Source organism: Heterocephalus glaber, unplaced genomic scaffold (genome assembly GCF_053883595.1).
Source record: "Heterocephalus glaber isolate CG9 unplaced genomic scaffold, H.glaber_assembly_v1.0 deba00001472, whole genome shotgun sequence".
NCBI classification, from domain to species: domain Eukaryota; kingdom Metazoa; phylum Chordata; class Mammalia; order Rodentia; family Bathyergidae; genus Heterocephalus; species Heterocephalus glaber.
In genome coordinates this window covers 78,478,071-78,494,495 of record NW_028258315.1, presented here as the reverse complement: position 1 = coordinate 78,494,495, position 16,425 = coordinate 78,478,071, and the positions used below count along the sequence as shown (strand labels likewise).

General features: G+C 43.6%; 1 long non-coding RNA gene across 4 annotated transcripts in view; it reads left to right on the top strand.

Annotated features, from left to right (window-relative positions):
- Positions 1 to 16,425, top strand: part of LOC110344502 (uncharacterized) — a 43,218-nt gene that overhangs the window by 24,131 nt on the left and 2,662 nt on the right. For all 4 annotated transcript variants that reach the window (XR_002387099.2, XR_015439538.1, XR_002387098.2 and 1 more), the window contains one exon: positions 10,329 to 10,639. This is a non-coding gene — a long non-coding RNA (uncharacterized LOC110344502). The remainder of the gene's footprint in view (positions 1 to 10,328; positions 10,640 to 16,425) is intronic.

Genomic DNA, 16,425 nt, shown 5'->3' with positions numbered 1-16,425 from the left:
GACCCAGTGCCTCTAGGTCAAGTTTGTTTAGGAAATTGCATTTCTGGTGTAGACTGTGGGCCAAGGGCAGCGTTCTTGTGTCCTTGCAGGCTTGAATCCCTCTGGGTCCCCAGGAGCCAGGGATTTAATAGTGGGCTTGGTCACTCCAGCTGTTTAGGGAAATCCTCTTACCAGGCACACAAAGGAAGTCTGCTTGAAAACTCACTGGCAGGGCAGCTCAGCCGCTCCCAGCCATAAATGGGTGTTTGATTACAAAGCAGGTGGGGAACCATAATGAGAGGTCAGGGGTTCTGTTGTTTGTTGAGCTTCCTTACAGGGAAACCACTAGATTACACCAGAGATTGGCTGCTCACTGAGCAATTTGCATTTCCTCTGTTCCAGCTAAATTGCCACCTGGTGACCCTAAAAGGACTTTTTTCTTGAAAAAGCGGAAACGCCAGGGGCCAAAGCTGGCAGTCATTCTGAACACAGTACAGTTTCTCACTCAGCAGTGAGGCTTAGCAATTTCTAGAACTGACATTCCCATAGGACCCGCTGTGTGTCAGCCACATATTCTGTCACCTAATCCTCACACATCTAAGGAAGAGTTAAGGAAACCGCCCCTTGTTTCAGGTAGACTGTCCACGAAATTCCCGCTTGTTTCCGGGCAGTGAGGGGCGCCTCCACTGGGACACCTGATTGCTTGGGTCCTGGCATCTTCAGAGGAGGGGCCCTCTGCCCGTTACCCTTCCTTTACCTACTCTGTGACTCTGCTGAGACAGGCTGGAATATTTAAAGATGAGGGACTAAAGGAGAATGTCAGGGGAGGACAGAAGGAAAAGGCAGCAGGAACCTAGACAATGTGGCTTATAGGACAAAGCCTGTTTGCAGGAGCTTGTAAATCCCTCCCATCATATCAGACCCTCAAAATGGATGACCCCCTTGTCCTTTCTGTTCCCCCTTGGCTCTCCATTTTTTCATTCCTGTCTTCATTTATTACCAAATATTTATTAGCTGAAAGTGGTGGCGAATGCCTGTAATTCCAGCAGCTCTGGCAGCCTTCGACAGAAGGATCACAAGTTTGAGCTTAGTTTGAGCAACTTAGTGAGACCCTGTCTCGAAATTAAAAAACACCACCACCAATAATAATAAAAAGGGCGATGGATGTAGCTCAGTGTGCAGGACTTACAGTCAGTCCCCAGCATTGCACAAATTTATTTGTTTATTTATTTACTTAGTTATTAATTGCCAGGCATTAAAAATAAAGCCTTAAATAAGACAGATAAGTCCCTGACCTCCTGAAACTTTCATTTTGGTGGAGAAACAGATAAGTGAATAAATACCTGTATAAAATAAAATAATCTGTGATGATGATGGTACGCAAAAATATGATATAGTGAAAAGGATTCTCTGAAGGGCTTTATTTTTTTATTAAGTTTATTGGTACAATCTAGATATTCATAATGATGACGTTCATCTTATGGAATTTGTACCCTGAAGAGCTTTACTAGCCATTTAAAGAAATGTCCTCATAGCTTTTTATGACTATGCCAGTTTTTAACTGAAGGAGTTTTTTCTGGTTTCTCACTATTTTCACTCTTTGTTTCTTTGTTTTGTTTTTTTTTTGGTACCGGGGATCGAACTCAGGACCTTGAGCTTGCAAGGCAGGTGGCAGCAGCACTGAGCTAAGTCCCTGGCCCCATTTTCACTCTTTTATTGGTTATACAGGTTAATGGGCTTTATTTTGGAAGATCGCTGTGTGCACATAACGTACTTTGGTCATTGTCGCCCTCCCACTGCCCTCCTTGCCCCACTTCTCCCCTTAGGGTCACATTTTTGGGGGGTTTTCAATGCATATATTTTGCTCATATCCATCCCCCACTTGCCTGCTCTTATACCCTCTGCTATTCCCTTCCTCTTGTCTAATAATGATCTCCTTTAAGAACACCCATTTTTAAAGTTAAAGCTCAGGCTAGGTGTTGACAGTCACAGTGACAAGGCAGAGCTCATGTTCCAGTCTCTCTCAGTGTATCCTGAGTCCAGATTGTCTTCTCCAGGCCGGGCTCAGACCCTTCCAGCTCTGTGGACTCCAACAGGCTGGCTCGGCCGTGGCATTGGGTTTCCTAGGCAGAGTGCTATATGGCTTCTTGATGATGGCAACACTTGATGGGGGCTTATGCCATCCAAGAACTGCAAGGCCTGTGGGAGATGGAAGAAATCAGACACTGATAGTGAAGCTACACAGCCCAGAGCCTTACAATCCATCCATGTTCAGTGAAAGCCGGTGATGCGCATGAGTCTCAGACCTGTCACTTTCACACCCCCCCTTCTGATGACAAGATAACAGATTGTGTTTTCTTGGCCTCCGACCGACCCCTCATAGAAATTCCCAGTCCATGGGTAGGAACTCAGAATTCTCTCCCAGGAACTTGAAATGTGAGTGGAGGCACCCAGATTTCTAAAGTGGCTGGAATTGTGAGAGAAAGTCTGAAAACTCCTACAATATTCATCATTCCTGGCCCTGCTGAGAAGGAATTTTTTCTGAATTCCACAAAGTATACCCCCTCGTAGAGTTTAAGCAAGCTGAAGGATGTTTCTGTTGCTTGCAATCAGAAAGAGCACTGAGTAATATATGAAGCTATAGTCCAGTGGTCAAGCAAGTAAAGAAATCAATATATAATTACAAGATGTGATAAAGTTCCATGACAGAAAATAACAAGGAGCTTGGAGAGACTAACAGTGGAGACCAATTTTAGATTGGGTGGCCAGGGAAAAAGAGTCTTGGGGAGATTATAGTTAAATTGAATCCTTGAAGATAAAGAATTAACCATTGAAAGGATGGGAGAAAGAATATTTCAGGCAGAGGTAAAGCATATGAAAATGCCTTACAGTAGGAAAGAGTTCGGCACATTCCAGAGGCTTAAAGGAAGTTAGTGAGTCTGGAACAAGTAGAGAGAACATTTATTCTCTGAATTGGGTACAAGATGGTTTTTTTCCTCTAGAATGTCTATAGTTTCTTCCTTGAAAATGGACAAACTACATCTTAGCATTTAGCTGTGCCATCGTGTGTGTGTGTGTGTGTGTGTGTGTGTGTGTGTGCTGCACGTGTGCTGCACACCATAGCATGGAATCCCATTTGGAATGGGCAAATTTATTCTCCATGCCATATGATTTCAGCACCTGCCTGTAGGAACTTTTGCCACACTAAGAACTTGATTTCTTTGGGATTAACTTAGATAAATCAGATAAGAAAAAAATGTGTTCTGGACTTTAGCAGAATCTTTTTTTTTTTTTTTTTGGTACCAGGGATCGAACTCAGGACCTTGCACTTTCAAGGCAGGCAGCGGAACCACTGAGCTAAATCCCTGGCCCCTACTTTAGCAGAATCTTGACAGTCCGGGCATATGGGGGAAGGTGGAATAAAGTGGGGCCGAGTAGAGGCAGGCCCTGGAGAGAAAGGATTCTTTCGTATCTGCACCCTCCCTGCCCTGTGCAGATTGGGTCAGTAGTATGTGGCAGTGTGCATTAGTTATCTATTGCTGCATAACGAACTGCCACAAACAACAGCTTCAGATGACATCCACTTTATAGCTGACAGTCTGTAGGTTAGAAGCTGGCCACACTGTGGCCGAGTTTTACGTTGTCGTCGTAAGACTGAAATCAAGGGAGTGGCTGAGGCTGTGCTTCTCATCTGGGTCTCATGATCCTCTTTCGGGCTGTTAGCAAAGCCCATTCCTATTGCCTAGAGGACTAAGGTCACTATTTCTTGCTAGCTGTCAGACAGGAGCCACCATCAGCAGTAGGAGCCACACTTCTCTCTCCACAGTTCACAGAACGAAAGTTTGCCAGCCAGAGTATGTCTTGCTGTGTCCTGTTCTGTGTACCAACTCAAGAAAATGCTCTGTGTTTAAAGGGCTGTGTGATTAGGTTAGCGCCACACCATAATCTCCCCATATTAAAATAAACTGATCAGTAATTTTACATCTGCAGAATCTGTTTGCCGTGTAACATAATATAACCACAGGAGTAGCAGCACGGGATGAAGATCATGAGGCATCCGAGAATTCTGCCTGTCACAGGATTCCATTGCTGTTTGCCAACTCCCAGAATCTTTGTACTGTGGATCCTTGATTTATGAACTCAATTTGTTCTCAAGGGCTGGTTGTAACTCAAGTTGGTCACTTGAAGGCTCAGGCTCCTCTACACAGCCGTCAAAGTCTCTCTCATATACACAAGCAGATCTCGATGTCCTTAGAGAGGCACTGACCCAGGATTTCTCACTTAACCCCACACAGGAAAGGATGTTGTAATGTTCCTTCCAGAACTCTTTAAGGGTTAAATCTGTATCTGAGACCATCTGGAAGCACAGGCAGCTGGCATTCAGCTCATAACTCAAGACTTTGTAAGTTTAAACTAAAATTACTGACTTAACCCAAGTTGTTCCTATGTCAGGCCTGTTGTAACTTGAGAGTCCACTGTACAGCAATTTAACCAAAGTATTTAGTCTCAAGTTTGCCACAAAAAAATAATGTTTTCCTCCTTATTTCTCCCCAGACCTATTAGCCATCACAACCACTTCTGGTGGCTACTGTAGCAAATTAACTTAGTTTAAAGGAACAGAAATGTATTCTCAGAGTCCTAGAGGCCAGAAGTCTAAAATTAAAGTGTGAGCAGGGCCACTCTGTGGAAGTCCCTGCCTCTTCCAGCCTCTGGTGACTGCAGGCGTCCCTTGGCTCGGGTCTGCACCTCCCCATCTCGGCGTCGGTTTTCACATCACGTTCTCCTCTGTGGGTGCCTGCCTGGGCTCTCTCTGCCTCCCCGGTACAGAAATACACATGACTGCATTTAGACGCCACCCTAACAATCCAAGATTAACTCCTTTTAAGATTCTCAGGCCAGGGATTTAGCTCAGCGGTTCTGGCACCTGCCTTGCAGGCACAAGGTCCCAAGTTCGATCCCCGGTACCAATAAAAAGATTCTCAAGTTGGCTGGTGATTGGCTCAGTGGTAGCACACTTGCCTAGCAAAGGTGAGGCCCTGAGTTCAATTCACAGGCCACAAATACACAAATAAATATTAAACTGTAAAAAATGCAGCTTATGTTAAAAAAAGACTCTCAGTCACTTCTTTTGCTCTACAATGTAATATTCACTTTTTTCCATATAAGGTCATGTTACAGGTCCTGGTGATCAGAACATGGACAAATATTTGTGTGGTCATTTTTCAACCTAAACTTTCCCCCACTGTCCCCACGCCCCACTCCCATGAGCTAGACACCAAGTACAGTATTCCATTCTCAGAGGACAGGAGCTTGTCCCACCTTTCCACATGCTTCTCTCTGGGATAGTAAAGGTTTTGTTCCTGTGTTTGCCATGAAAGAAGATTTAAGAAAAAAAACCTTGTTTGATAACAAATGTGGTATCTATACTCACTTATGCAACCATGCAATCCTGTTGGCAGTTCCTAAAACTGAGTTGCCTCAGCTTCCAAAGCTGTCTCCCACAGCAGGGCCTTACGAACCTCTCTTGTCGCCTTCAGACCGGTGAACTTGGACAGCAAGCATCGGCATAGACCATGCACAGTCTTCACCAGGTTCCACGATGCCATGGGGAGGCTTGGGGCTCCGCTTCTGCTTTTTAGGGCCATTTTTGAAATGCAAAGCCAGAATTATTATAGATCTCTCCTGGGGTTTTTTTTCTTTTGATGCATTCTTATCCAAAATATTTTTTGTGGTTTACATTAAAAACTATTTTTTTCACTAAAAGTTTATAGGTACGTTTTAGGTACACATTATGATCACATTCATCATTGGGAATGTGTACCTGTACATGATATATCTTGGTTCTCATTTTTTCCCCATTCCCATGCCCTCCCTTCCACCCCTTCACCCCTCCACCCCTCCCTATTTACAAAAGCTTTGTCTCCATTTTTTCTTTTCTCATTTTTTTCTTTTCCTTCCCCTGCCCCCGCCTAGTTCCCCCTACCCTTTGAACCTTTTTTTCTATTTTATAATATCTATTATATATTTTGCTCTTTACACTTTCAGCTTCTCACACCAGAGAAACAATTCAGTATTTACATGTGTGTGTCCTATTTATTTCACTTAAGAGTATGGTCTCAAGGTGTATCCATTTAGCCATAAACATCTCTAGTTTATCATTCTTTATGGATGAGTAGTACTCCATTTTATTTTATTTTTTAAACCCACATCTTTTTTATCCAGTCACCAGTTGATGGGCATTTGAGCTGTTTCCAAGATTTAGCTATTACAAACTGTCTCACTATAAACATGGGTGTTCATATATAACTGTGGTATGATGCTTTTAACTCTTCTGGGAAGATACCCAGCAGGGGAATAGCTGGGTCAAATGGGACCTCTAGTCCTAGTTTTTTGAGAAATCTCCATGCTGATTTCCACAGTAGTTGAACCAGTCTACACTCCCACCCACAATGGAGAAGGGTCCCTAAAAAGGACCCTCACAGCCCCCCAGCATTTGTTATTGGTTGATTTCTTGATAGCAGCCATTCTTTTTGGAGTGAGGTGGAATCTCAGTGTTGTTTTAACTTCTTAAAAAATTTTTATTTACTTTTTTTTTTCTTTTCTACAAAAGGCAGATAATGATTGTTGATCTCCGATTATTGTGTTGTGAACTCTCTGGAAGGAGACAGTGTTGTTTTCATCTGCATCTCTCTAATGACCAGTGATGTTGAACATTTTTCGCATGTTTACTTGCTGCTGCTTTCTACTTCTTCATCTGAGAAAGGTCTGTTCATTTCAGATGCCCATTTTTGGGATTGGGTCTTTAAATTTAGGGGCCCTGAATTTTTTACGTTCTTTATATATTCTAGACAGTAGTCCTTTGAGGAACAGCTGGTAAAAAAATTTTTCCTACATTGTTGGTTGTCTCTTCACACTGTTGGTGATTTTTCTGGCTGGGCAGAAGCTTTTTAATAAGATGAGATCCCAGTTGTTGATTCTTTGTGCTAGTTCTCGTACGACTGAGGTTTTGTTGATAAAGTCTTTTTCCTATACCAATGTCTTCAAGAGTTCTACCTAACTTATCTTCCAGGAAGTTTAGTGTTTCTGTTTTAATACTTAGATCTTTGGTCCATTTCAATTTTAGTTTAGTGCACGGTGAGAGATATAGGTCTAGTTTTAATCTTTGGCAGGTCAAAACCCAGCTTTTCCAGCACCATTTATTAAAGAGGATATCTTTCCTCCAGTGAGGGTGTTTGGCTACTTTGTCAAAGATGAGGTGGCTGGGTATGTCTGGAGTTGTTTCTGTATCTTGTAGTCTGTTCCACTGATCCTCAGGTCTGTTTCTTTACCAGTACCGTGCTGTTTTTATCACAGTAGCTTTGTAGTATAGTTTCAAGTTGGGGATTGTGAAACCCCCTGCCTTGTCTTTGTTGCCTAGAATTGCTTTTTCTATTCTAGGTTTCTTCTTGTTCCAAATGAATTTTGGGATTGTTTTCTGTAGTTCTGTGAAATGTACTTTGGGATTTCAATCGGGATTGCATTGAATCTGTATAGCAATTTTGTAAGTATGGCCATATTGGTTCTTCCTACCGAAGAACAAGGGATGTCTTTCCATTTTCTGATATCCTCTTCAATCTCTTTTTTCAGAGTGCTGTAGTAAAAACTATTTCTAAAAATAAAAAAGCTTGCCAGGAGTGGTGGCACATGCCTATAATCCCAGCACTTGGGAGGCTGAGGCAGGAGGATTGCCATGAGTTCAAGGCCAGACTGGGCTACACAGTGAGTGCAAGGCCAGCCTGAACTAATAGAGAGACCCTATTTCAAAACCCAAAAAATTAATTAATTAATTAATTTAAAAGCTTATTATATGTGGAAGCTTAAAAAAAAAAGTCTCCTTGAAAGTAAAATGGAGATTACAAGAGATTGAAAGAGGTGTGGGAAGAGTTGAGGATGTGGAGGAGGTTGTTGGATTTGATCACTGCATGCAATATGCCTGGATGGAAATATCACACTGAACCCCATCAATATATACAACCAATACCTATTAATAAAACTTTTTAATAAAAACATTCAAAAAGAATTAAAAAGCCCTTAAATCCAAATGATGTATGCAGATTACCTTTCAACTCATTTCACATATGTGATTTGTGAAAACTTTTACAAATGTGATGATTCAGGGGCCGCACATACAGCTCGGTGGTAGAGCACTTGCCTAGCATGTGCAATCCCTGGGTTCCATTCCTAACACCAGGGGAAAAAATGTGGTGACTCCTGGTTAAATCCAGGATCTGATTATCCTTATCTACCTCCCCCCCGCAAAAGCTTCGGTGTAAAGAAGAATCCTAACAATAATGAGGAAAATGAGTCCACACTGATTAATGACCATGTTCCACCAAAGGCAACACAGTCTCTTTGTATAAATGATCTTGCCGGGAGTCCTGTAAAGGATGGGCCATTACCTGAAATGAAGCCAGGCAGGTCCGTGAAAAGAATTTTCCCTCTCTCCATTGCAAATGCCTGTTAGTTTGTCTGACACAGTTTCATTTTCAACGCTCAAGACATTTATTTTTATGACAGACTTTAAAGTATTGTTTGAGAAACATATCATGTAAAAAGAGTATAGATAATATATTTGCACAGCTTAAGATTAATAATAAAATGAACATAAAGCATTTTTTAAAAGAAAGTAGCTGTAAGCATAGAAAGGCTTTAATATCACCAGGGTATGAAATATTTGACATTCTATTGTGGAAATGCCAACACAAATTATCCTTGTTCATTTTTTATTGCCGTAGCTCTGTATTTCCCCATATAATGCTGTGCAAACATCTTATCAGAAATGGTAGAGGAAAGAAAACCCATTGTTAACCACACCCGATATAGTAATTTGGTTGCTAATATAACAGCTTTTGCAGTCGGATGGTTATGTTGCTTGATATATTCAACAAGGGGTAAGAATAACATATCAAGGATGGTTATAAAGAAGCAAAGTGGATGTTAAAAAAGCAATATATTTTCACCTCCCTGGTTTCTTCTGTTTGAAGCCCACTGTGAAAATATTAAAGCCACATGCCCCGCTGATAATCTAGTTCATCAGGCTCTAGAACTGGTGGGTCAGGAGCAGAGGAGCCATGCAGGAAGACACAGACAAGATTCGGCCCACATATGAGCCAGACTGTGGTTCTCCCTCTACCTAAAAGTCTGGCAGTGAAGGAAGAGGCTGGGGGAGACGCTGAGGCCAAGCTCCTGGCCAGTGGCCTGGCTTTCTGCCACTGATAGCTGTGTGTACATAGGAGAGTGCTCAGCCTTCCCGTGCCTCGGTTTCTCCATCTGTAACAAGGGGAGGATGATGATAAAATGAGTTCACATATGTAAAGCCCTAGAAGACAGTCAGGCTGTAGTAACTGGCAGGTGGCTGGATTCCTTGCCACAGCCCACAAGACTCGGCCTGCCCAGGCCCTGCCACCTTCCCCGACTTCATCTCCTCCCCTCTGGCTGCACTCCGGGCCACAGCTAGCCTTCTGTACTTCTAGCTCGTCCTGCTTGGCCCTCTGAGCTTCTTCAGGGCTCCTCAGGCCACAGTTCAGTGCTGTCCGCTCAGAGCCTCCACTCCATCCTCCACCTCCAGCCGCTCAGTATCGCCCTCTGGCTGTTACTCCCTTCACTGCATGCATCGCCATTCAAAATTATTGCATAGATTTGTGTACTTTTTAGATGTGTGTCTCCCCCATAGGGTGACCCACTTGTCCCAGTCTTACCCCTGAAAGGCCCATGTCCTGAGACTCACGTGAGCCCCAGGCTAACCAGGACAGTTGGTCAGTCGCCTCAGGTGCACGTTCTCTGAGGTCAGGGACTTTGCTTTATTCACATCTACCTCTGCTGCCTAAGCAGCGTCTGGCACATGCTCACCCCTCTGCACATACTCGTGGGATAAATGCAGAACTAAGAGATCTCTACAAAGCCTCATCATCAAAGTCATCCCATTTGATGAGAGACCTAGGAATCCTGCTTTCGTCATTAGCAACACAAAATAAGCAGAATCCCCTGCATAGTAGTGCACACCTGTAATCCCAGCTGCTCAGGAGGATCACAAATTCAAGGCCAACCTAGGCAAGGTAGCAAGACCCTGTGTCAAAATAAAATTTTAAATAAATAAAAATTTTTAAAGCAGGGATTAGGAGGGCTGGGGATGTAGCTCAGTGGTCAAGGGCTTGCCTAGCATAGGCGAGGCTCTGGGTTCAATCCCCAGAACAGAAAGAAAGAAAAAAAGACAAAACAAGGCAGAATCAGCCCTGCTCATGCTTTAACCCTTAAGACTGGCCACCTGCTTCCTGACGTACTCACTGATGTTTATATCTCTGCCTTCATAGTTACCAAGACGCCTCAGAAGCCAGCAGCTGCTTTGCATCCCAAGATCAACATACACGAGTGCCTGGAGACCCCGGGTGATCAAGGCCAGGGGGAAGTGTTGGAAGCTGACTCGGCTGCACATGTCATTGCCTCATGGACCCAGCGCCTGAAGCTAGTCTGTCACATAATCAACCTCGGCTTGTCGGGGCTCTGAGCTCTGCCTCAGCCTGCAAGCTGTGTACACAGAAAGGACTTAAAAAGATTTATTCTAAACCAGCGCAGGAGAGGTTGGAAGGAGCTGCCATGGAGGGAAGAAAGGAGAGACTACCAGGTATTTGAAAATAAGTGAGGTCTACAGCCATACCACCCTGAATGCGCCCGATCTCGTCTGAAAATAAGTGAGGGAGGGTTGAGGGCTATGCAAGACTAGCTTTCTCTTTTGATGATATAGAAGTTTTACCATCTAGATTTGGGGTTAAGGGAAATGTGTACGTAGAGATGCAAAGGAAGGAATTTATCCTGCACTTCAGGAAACGGTGGGTTAGGGTGATCTGATGAATGTGTTATTAGGCTGGAAGTGAGCGTCTCTTATGCGACTTTAAAAATTGCGCTTAATTTTCTCCATGTATTAAGTGGGGATGGTAGTTTCCACCCACGCTTGCTCTGGAAGATGTTACCTTAAAATGTTGTAATCAGCCTGATCCTATGGGTTGAGTGAAGTAAACTGCTCCCTCTCTGAGGACGTGTTAAGTGGGTCGGGTCATTCCAGTTGAGTGAATAAATCAATTTCAGTTGACAGGTTGGTTTCCTGCTGCTCCCAGAGTTTTTACAACAGGGAGAGTTTACTTTCTCTTAATCCACAGAGACAGCTGGATCACAGAACTAGTTGAGATCTTCTAAAGAAACACCCTAAGGATTCACGATCACAGCTTAACAATGGACATTAATTCATAACTTACTGTTACACACAAGATTCATACACATAGATAACATTAGCGCATATCTGTCCTTTAGACTATCAGGGTAAAATGTTTTAGGATCTATTAAAATAAGAGTTGTCAGGGCTGGCGCTGAACTGTTTGCACTGGGCAATGGAGACGCCCCCACCCCAGTTGGGATCATGAACCAAAGTCTCATTTCTCCTCGAGGGAAGTACTTCTGGGGCTCTGACCTCTGGTCTCAAGCTAAAACCTAACTTCCTTCTCCCCTCTCTACAAAGCCTATGCTAGTGATGGCGAACCTTTTAGAGCTTTCAACAGCCCGCTTCAGCATGTGTGCCCTTAGCTCACCACCATGCTATAAGGTCTCCCTCCACACCTTTGCCTATTCTTCAAGAGCCCCTTACATCCCCACTCGAATGCTGCCCGCTAGGCGAGACACCCCCAGGCGCCCCTGTAAGGAGCGTCTCTCCAAACCCCTTCCCCCCATTCTCACTGCCGCTGTGCTGCTCCCATTTGTCTCATCTCACATTACAGCAATTTGTAGGCCATCTTGCCTTCTAAACAGCAAACTTCCTGAAGCGAGATCCTGCACATTATTATTACATTCTCCTGTTGCCTAGCGCAGTGTGATGAGCACCGCAGGGGCTCGATAGTTATCCAGTAAATTGGATTCTAGCAGAAGAGTCTGGGAAATTGATGAGCAAGACCTGTGGGTCAGCCTGGGTCAGAGAAAGGAGAGTACTGTCCAAAGCCAGGGCAAAGTCATCGGTGGTTAGGTCAATGCTGGTCCTTGAATGAGCAGGCTGTGGTTTATGTCAAGACTGTTCTGCCCTGATGATCATGTTCTGCATGTTTGGTTTTCATGGTGTCATTTATCGGGAGGTGCTGAATTTTAACTGGTCAATGTCCCTTTCAGGAATCTGACTTTGTATCAACTGAATGTGTAGGAGACCCAGGTGCCCAAGTCCTGGACATGCCCCAGAACAGGGTCTGTGTAGGTCCTATTTCGGTGTCGGGGAAAGGGAACCCGGAATGAATATAAAAACCATGAGGATTTGTTTGATCACAAGAAATCACACGGAGGGAAAGTCTCCTGTCTCCATGGAAAAATTTACACCCTTCTCCAGCCAGCTGTGTGAGTGGAGGAGGGATGGGGAAATTTGTAATAATTTTCAAGTTTGCCCAGAGGATGAGTTGTGTCATATTTCCCTGCAACAATCTGTGCTGCTGGCTGACAGCATGGAATTTCCTCCTGGATTGAGTTGGCAACAACTCACAAAAATAGCCAATTATTGTAGGTTGTGCAGAGCCAAAAACAGTGGCTTGCTGGGATCCTCTAAAAAGAGATGGAGAGGGAGGGTGATTTCTGTATTAGGACTGTTATGCACTCTGCTCCCTCATAATGCTTGGTTTATCCTTTGATTTCATCCAGCCCCCTGGCTTCCCTGGTAGCTCGTTCGCTAGCTGGCCTGACCTCTTGACACACGTCCAGAGCCAGGCCTTTCCTGCACCTAGTGCCACAGACTCCCACAACACCTGTCCCCTACAGGCACCCAGGAGGCAGGTGGTGTAGTAACCTGGAAACCAGAAGTGCTTCCTGGGTCCACACTAGAAGGAAGGAGGTTTCAGGTTGTTCAGAGAGATACTCCTGTCTGTTGTACCACAGGGGGCTGAAATCAGGAGAGTCAACGCCTTTCCAAAGGCCCCCAGATTATACAGTGGTAAATAAGAAAGCTGAAAAAAAATAAATAAATAAAATAAAATAAGAAAGCTGACAGACTTCCTCCAAGCTCTGGTAAGCCTGCCCATTCTTAATGTTTAGGGAGCTCTTTCTCTGACTCAGTCCCTCTAGAAGAAGCTACTGAAGTGCTCTAAAGCTGCCCTACAAAATACACATACAGCCTGATAGAGAGTACAGGAAATCACTTCTGGTTTTTTTATCTCTTATTTTCTAGCCCAGGCCCGCATTGACACACAAATGCTTTCTTCATAGTTTGACTCTTGCAAATCTGCCAGAATGAGGTTGTCAAATAAAATACAGGAGGCCCACTTAAGTGTATAATTCAAATAAACAATGAACCGTTTTTCATATTTTCCCAAATATTGCATTGATCATACATATATAATGCTCCTTGACTTATGATGGGATAACATCCAAATAAGCTCATTATAAATTGTAAATATCATAAATCAAAATTGCATTTAATACATCTGCCCTACTGAACATCACAGCTTACCAACACAGTACCTGTACAGTATGTTTACCCTGGGGGTGGTGCAGCTGACTGGAGCTGAGGCTCACTGTCACTGCTCAGCCTCAAAAGAGACTGTCACACCAAATATCACTATCCCAAAGAAAGATCAAAATGCCAAGTACAGTTTCTATGAATACATAGCACTTTTACACCATCATAAAATGGAAAAATCCGAAGTTGAATCATCGAAAGTTAAGCCATCGTAAATCGGAACCATCTGTACCGAGAGATTATTTGATGTTTATCTGAAATTTAAATTGATCGGGGCGGGGGGGGGGGGGCTGTGTTTTTATTTGTTAAACCTGGCAGCTCTAGTCAGGCAGGCCCTGAGCCTTTTCATTACTGTCAATAATCAGTCATCTGTAAATTTGTCTTGATGGCGAGAATTTTTATGACATATCAGTTAGCTATTGCCAAGAAAATTCTATATAATCCAGCACCCTGAAATTCAGTGGTGTAAAGCAATAATTATTCTCATGGATTTGTGGGTCAGCTGGCAGCTGGCTGATGTAGGCTGGTTCAGCTGGAGCATTGCTGCCCCATGTGTCTCTCTTCCTGCTCCTAAGACCTGTGATCCAGCCACAGCAGCAAGGTACAAGAGAGAAAGACACCATGAAGAAGCACTTCCCAAGCCTTTGGCAGCATCACACGTGCTAACATCCCACTCCCCAAAGCAAGTCACATGTTCAAATGCAAAATCAGGACACAGAACTGTGAAGGGGCTGGCGATGAGGGAGGGGTAAAGAACTGGATCAAGCAATCTCATACTGGGAAAAGGGACAGTCGAAAGTCAAGTAAGGGCTAGCCATGGTAACACATGCTTGTAATCCCAGCATCCTGGGAGGTTGAGGAAAGAGGATTACAAATTGAGCCCAGCCTGGACAATTTAGTGACTTAGCAAGACCCTGCCTGAAAATTAAAAAAAAAATAAACATAGGACTGGGGATGTAGGTCAGTGCAAAGACCCTAGGTTCAATCCCGAGTATCAATAAGTAAATAAAAATAAAACAAAAATGAAACGGACATGTAAGCCCAGGGTCTCACCCCACTCTGCCACATGTCAGCTCCACACTCTGAACCACTGTTTCCTTACACACGAAACAGAGGTATGGGTGATTTGATTAAGCCCTAAATGGTAGCTATTCTTATGGCCAGGAACAGATATAGTTTGATAAGAGCATGGCATAACCTAACCATGGCTTCTAGTTTCCCTAAACGTTAAACTTCTGATTCTACTCCAGAGTTTCCATAAAGAATGTGGCCAAGGGGTTACACTAAAAACTGTACCTTAGAGCACTGTGCTGTTGGTCTGAACCAGTTGTTTCTGCTATTCCCCCACAATACCTCCTCCCAGGATGGTAGCCTATACCTTGAGCTGTATGCAGACTGTTACAAAGGTTTGGTCAAGTGTCTAACAGTCTAATTTTCTTCTGAAATCAGTGTTCTTTCCTTCTCCATGGTAAAGGGATCTGCTCACAGGAACTGAAGCCTTTTTTTCTAAAAGCTACAGCTCTGGGTTTAATTCTAGGTTTTTCTACTTACCAGCTAAGGTCTTAGAGGAGTTAGTCAAACATACTAATGGAACCTACCTTCTGAGACGGTTTAAAGATTAAATGAGTTAATTTTTGTATAGCCCTTTTAGAAGGTAGCCTGTCATGTGGTATAGACTCCATACATGTTGGCAAGGGGGCTGTATGGGTTTGCTTATTTTCATTATCATTATAACATTCTGGTCTTGTTTCGTGGTTGTAATATCAGCGTTACTCTGAAGATATAGCTCCTTTTTTGTTATTTAAGTTTCCTTCTGTTTCCTGCATATTCTGTTTCTCTGAATCATTTCCTTTGTTTCTCTTTGCTTTTGTTTCTTTTTTCATGTCAGTTTTCTCAAATGTCTGATGACTTTTGGCTCTATGTTCATGTTAAAGCAGGGGTTCCTAACCCCCAGGCCCTGGTTAAATACCGTTGTATGACCGGTTAGGAACCTGGCCACACAGCAGGAGGCGACTGGCAGGTGAATTGTCGGGAGCAATGCTACATAATTTTAGGGGAAAATCATTTGGTTAGCCTAGTTCTCCTGCCTACAGCCCAGCTATGGAATTCCAAGACATAATTCCATTTTGGCCTCCGGTCACAACTGAGACCTCAGTGATCCGGTGATGCTGTGATGCTCCAGGACAAGATTACACCAGCTGAAGACATCCTGGGAGGAACAAAATCTTCATCTACTCAGTTCATCATTGTTCTTGGATTGTTACATCTTGTTCAGCCGATGTACTGAACTCTCTGCAAGTTGTTTGTTACATCTTGTTTACGAGGATGTACTGAATCTCTATCCCGAGTCATTTGTTACATTTGTTTCTCCCAGTGTACTGAATAAAAGGTGCGGTAAGCTACGAGCTTTCTTTTTTTGTTGCCCAGAGCAGCAGTGATCAGACCCAAAGCTCAGCTTCTTCTCAAAGTCTCATTTTTCTACCTTTCCTGTAATTCGCTTTGTGCTGCCATGGCTCACAGGAGACTAGGACTTACTGCAGAGGTTCTAGTAACATCCCCTTTCTCTGTTCCCTACAGTGAATGAGCAAAGCTTTATCTGTGTTTGAAGCTGCTCCCCATTATTCCCATTATTACCCGAGCTCCACCCCCTGTCAGATCAGGGGCAGCATTAGATTCTCTTTCTGTTAGGAACATGATCCCTACTGTAAACTGCACATGTGCAGGATCTAGGTTGTGTGCTCATGAGAATTTAAAGCCTGATAGTCTGAGTTAGAGCTGAGGCCATGATGCTAATGCTGGGGAGCAGCTGCAAATACAGATGAACATTAGCAAAAGGGTTTGACTGCACAGAGACCATAATCAATTGCTTGCAGACTCGTACCATTACCCTCACAATGGTTGGCAAGTGATAACTAAATTGCATCTGGTGG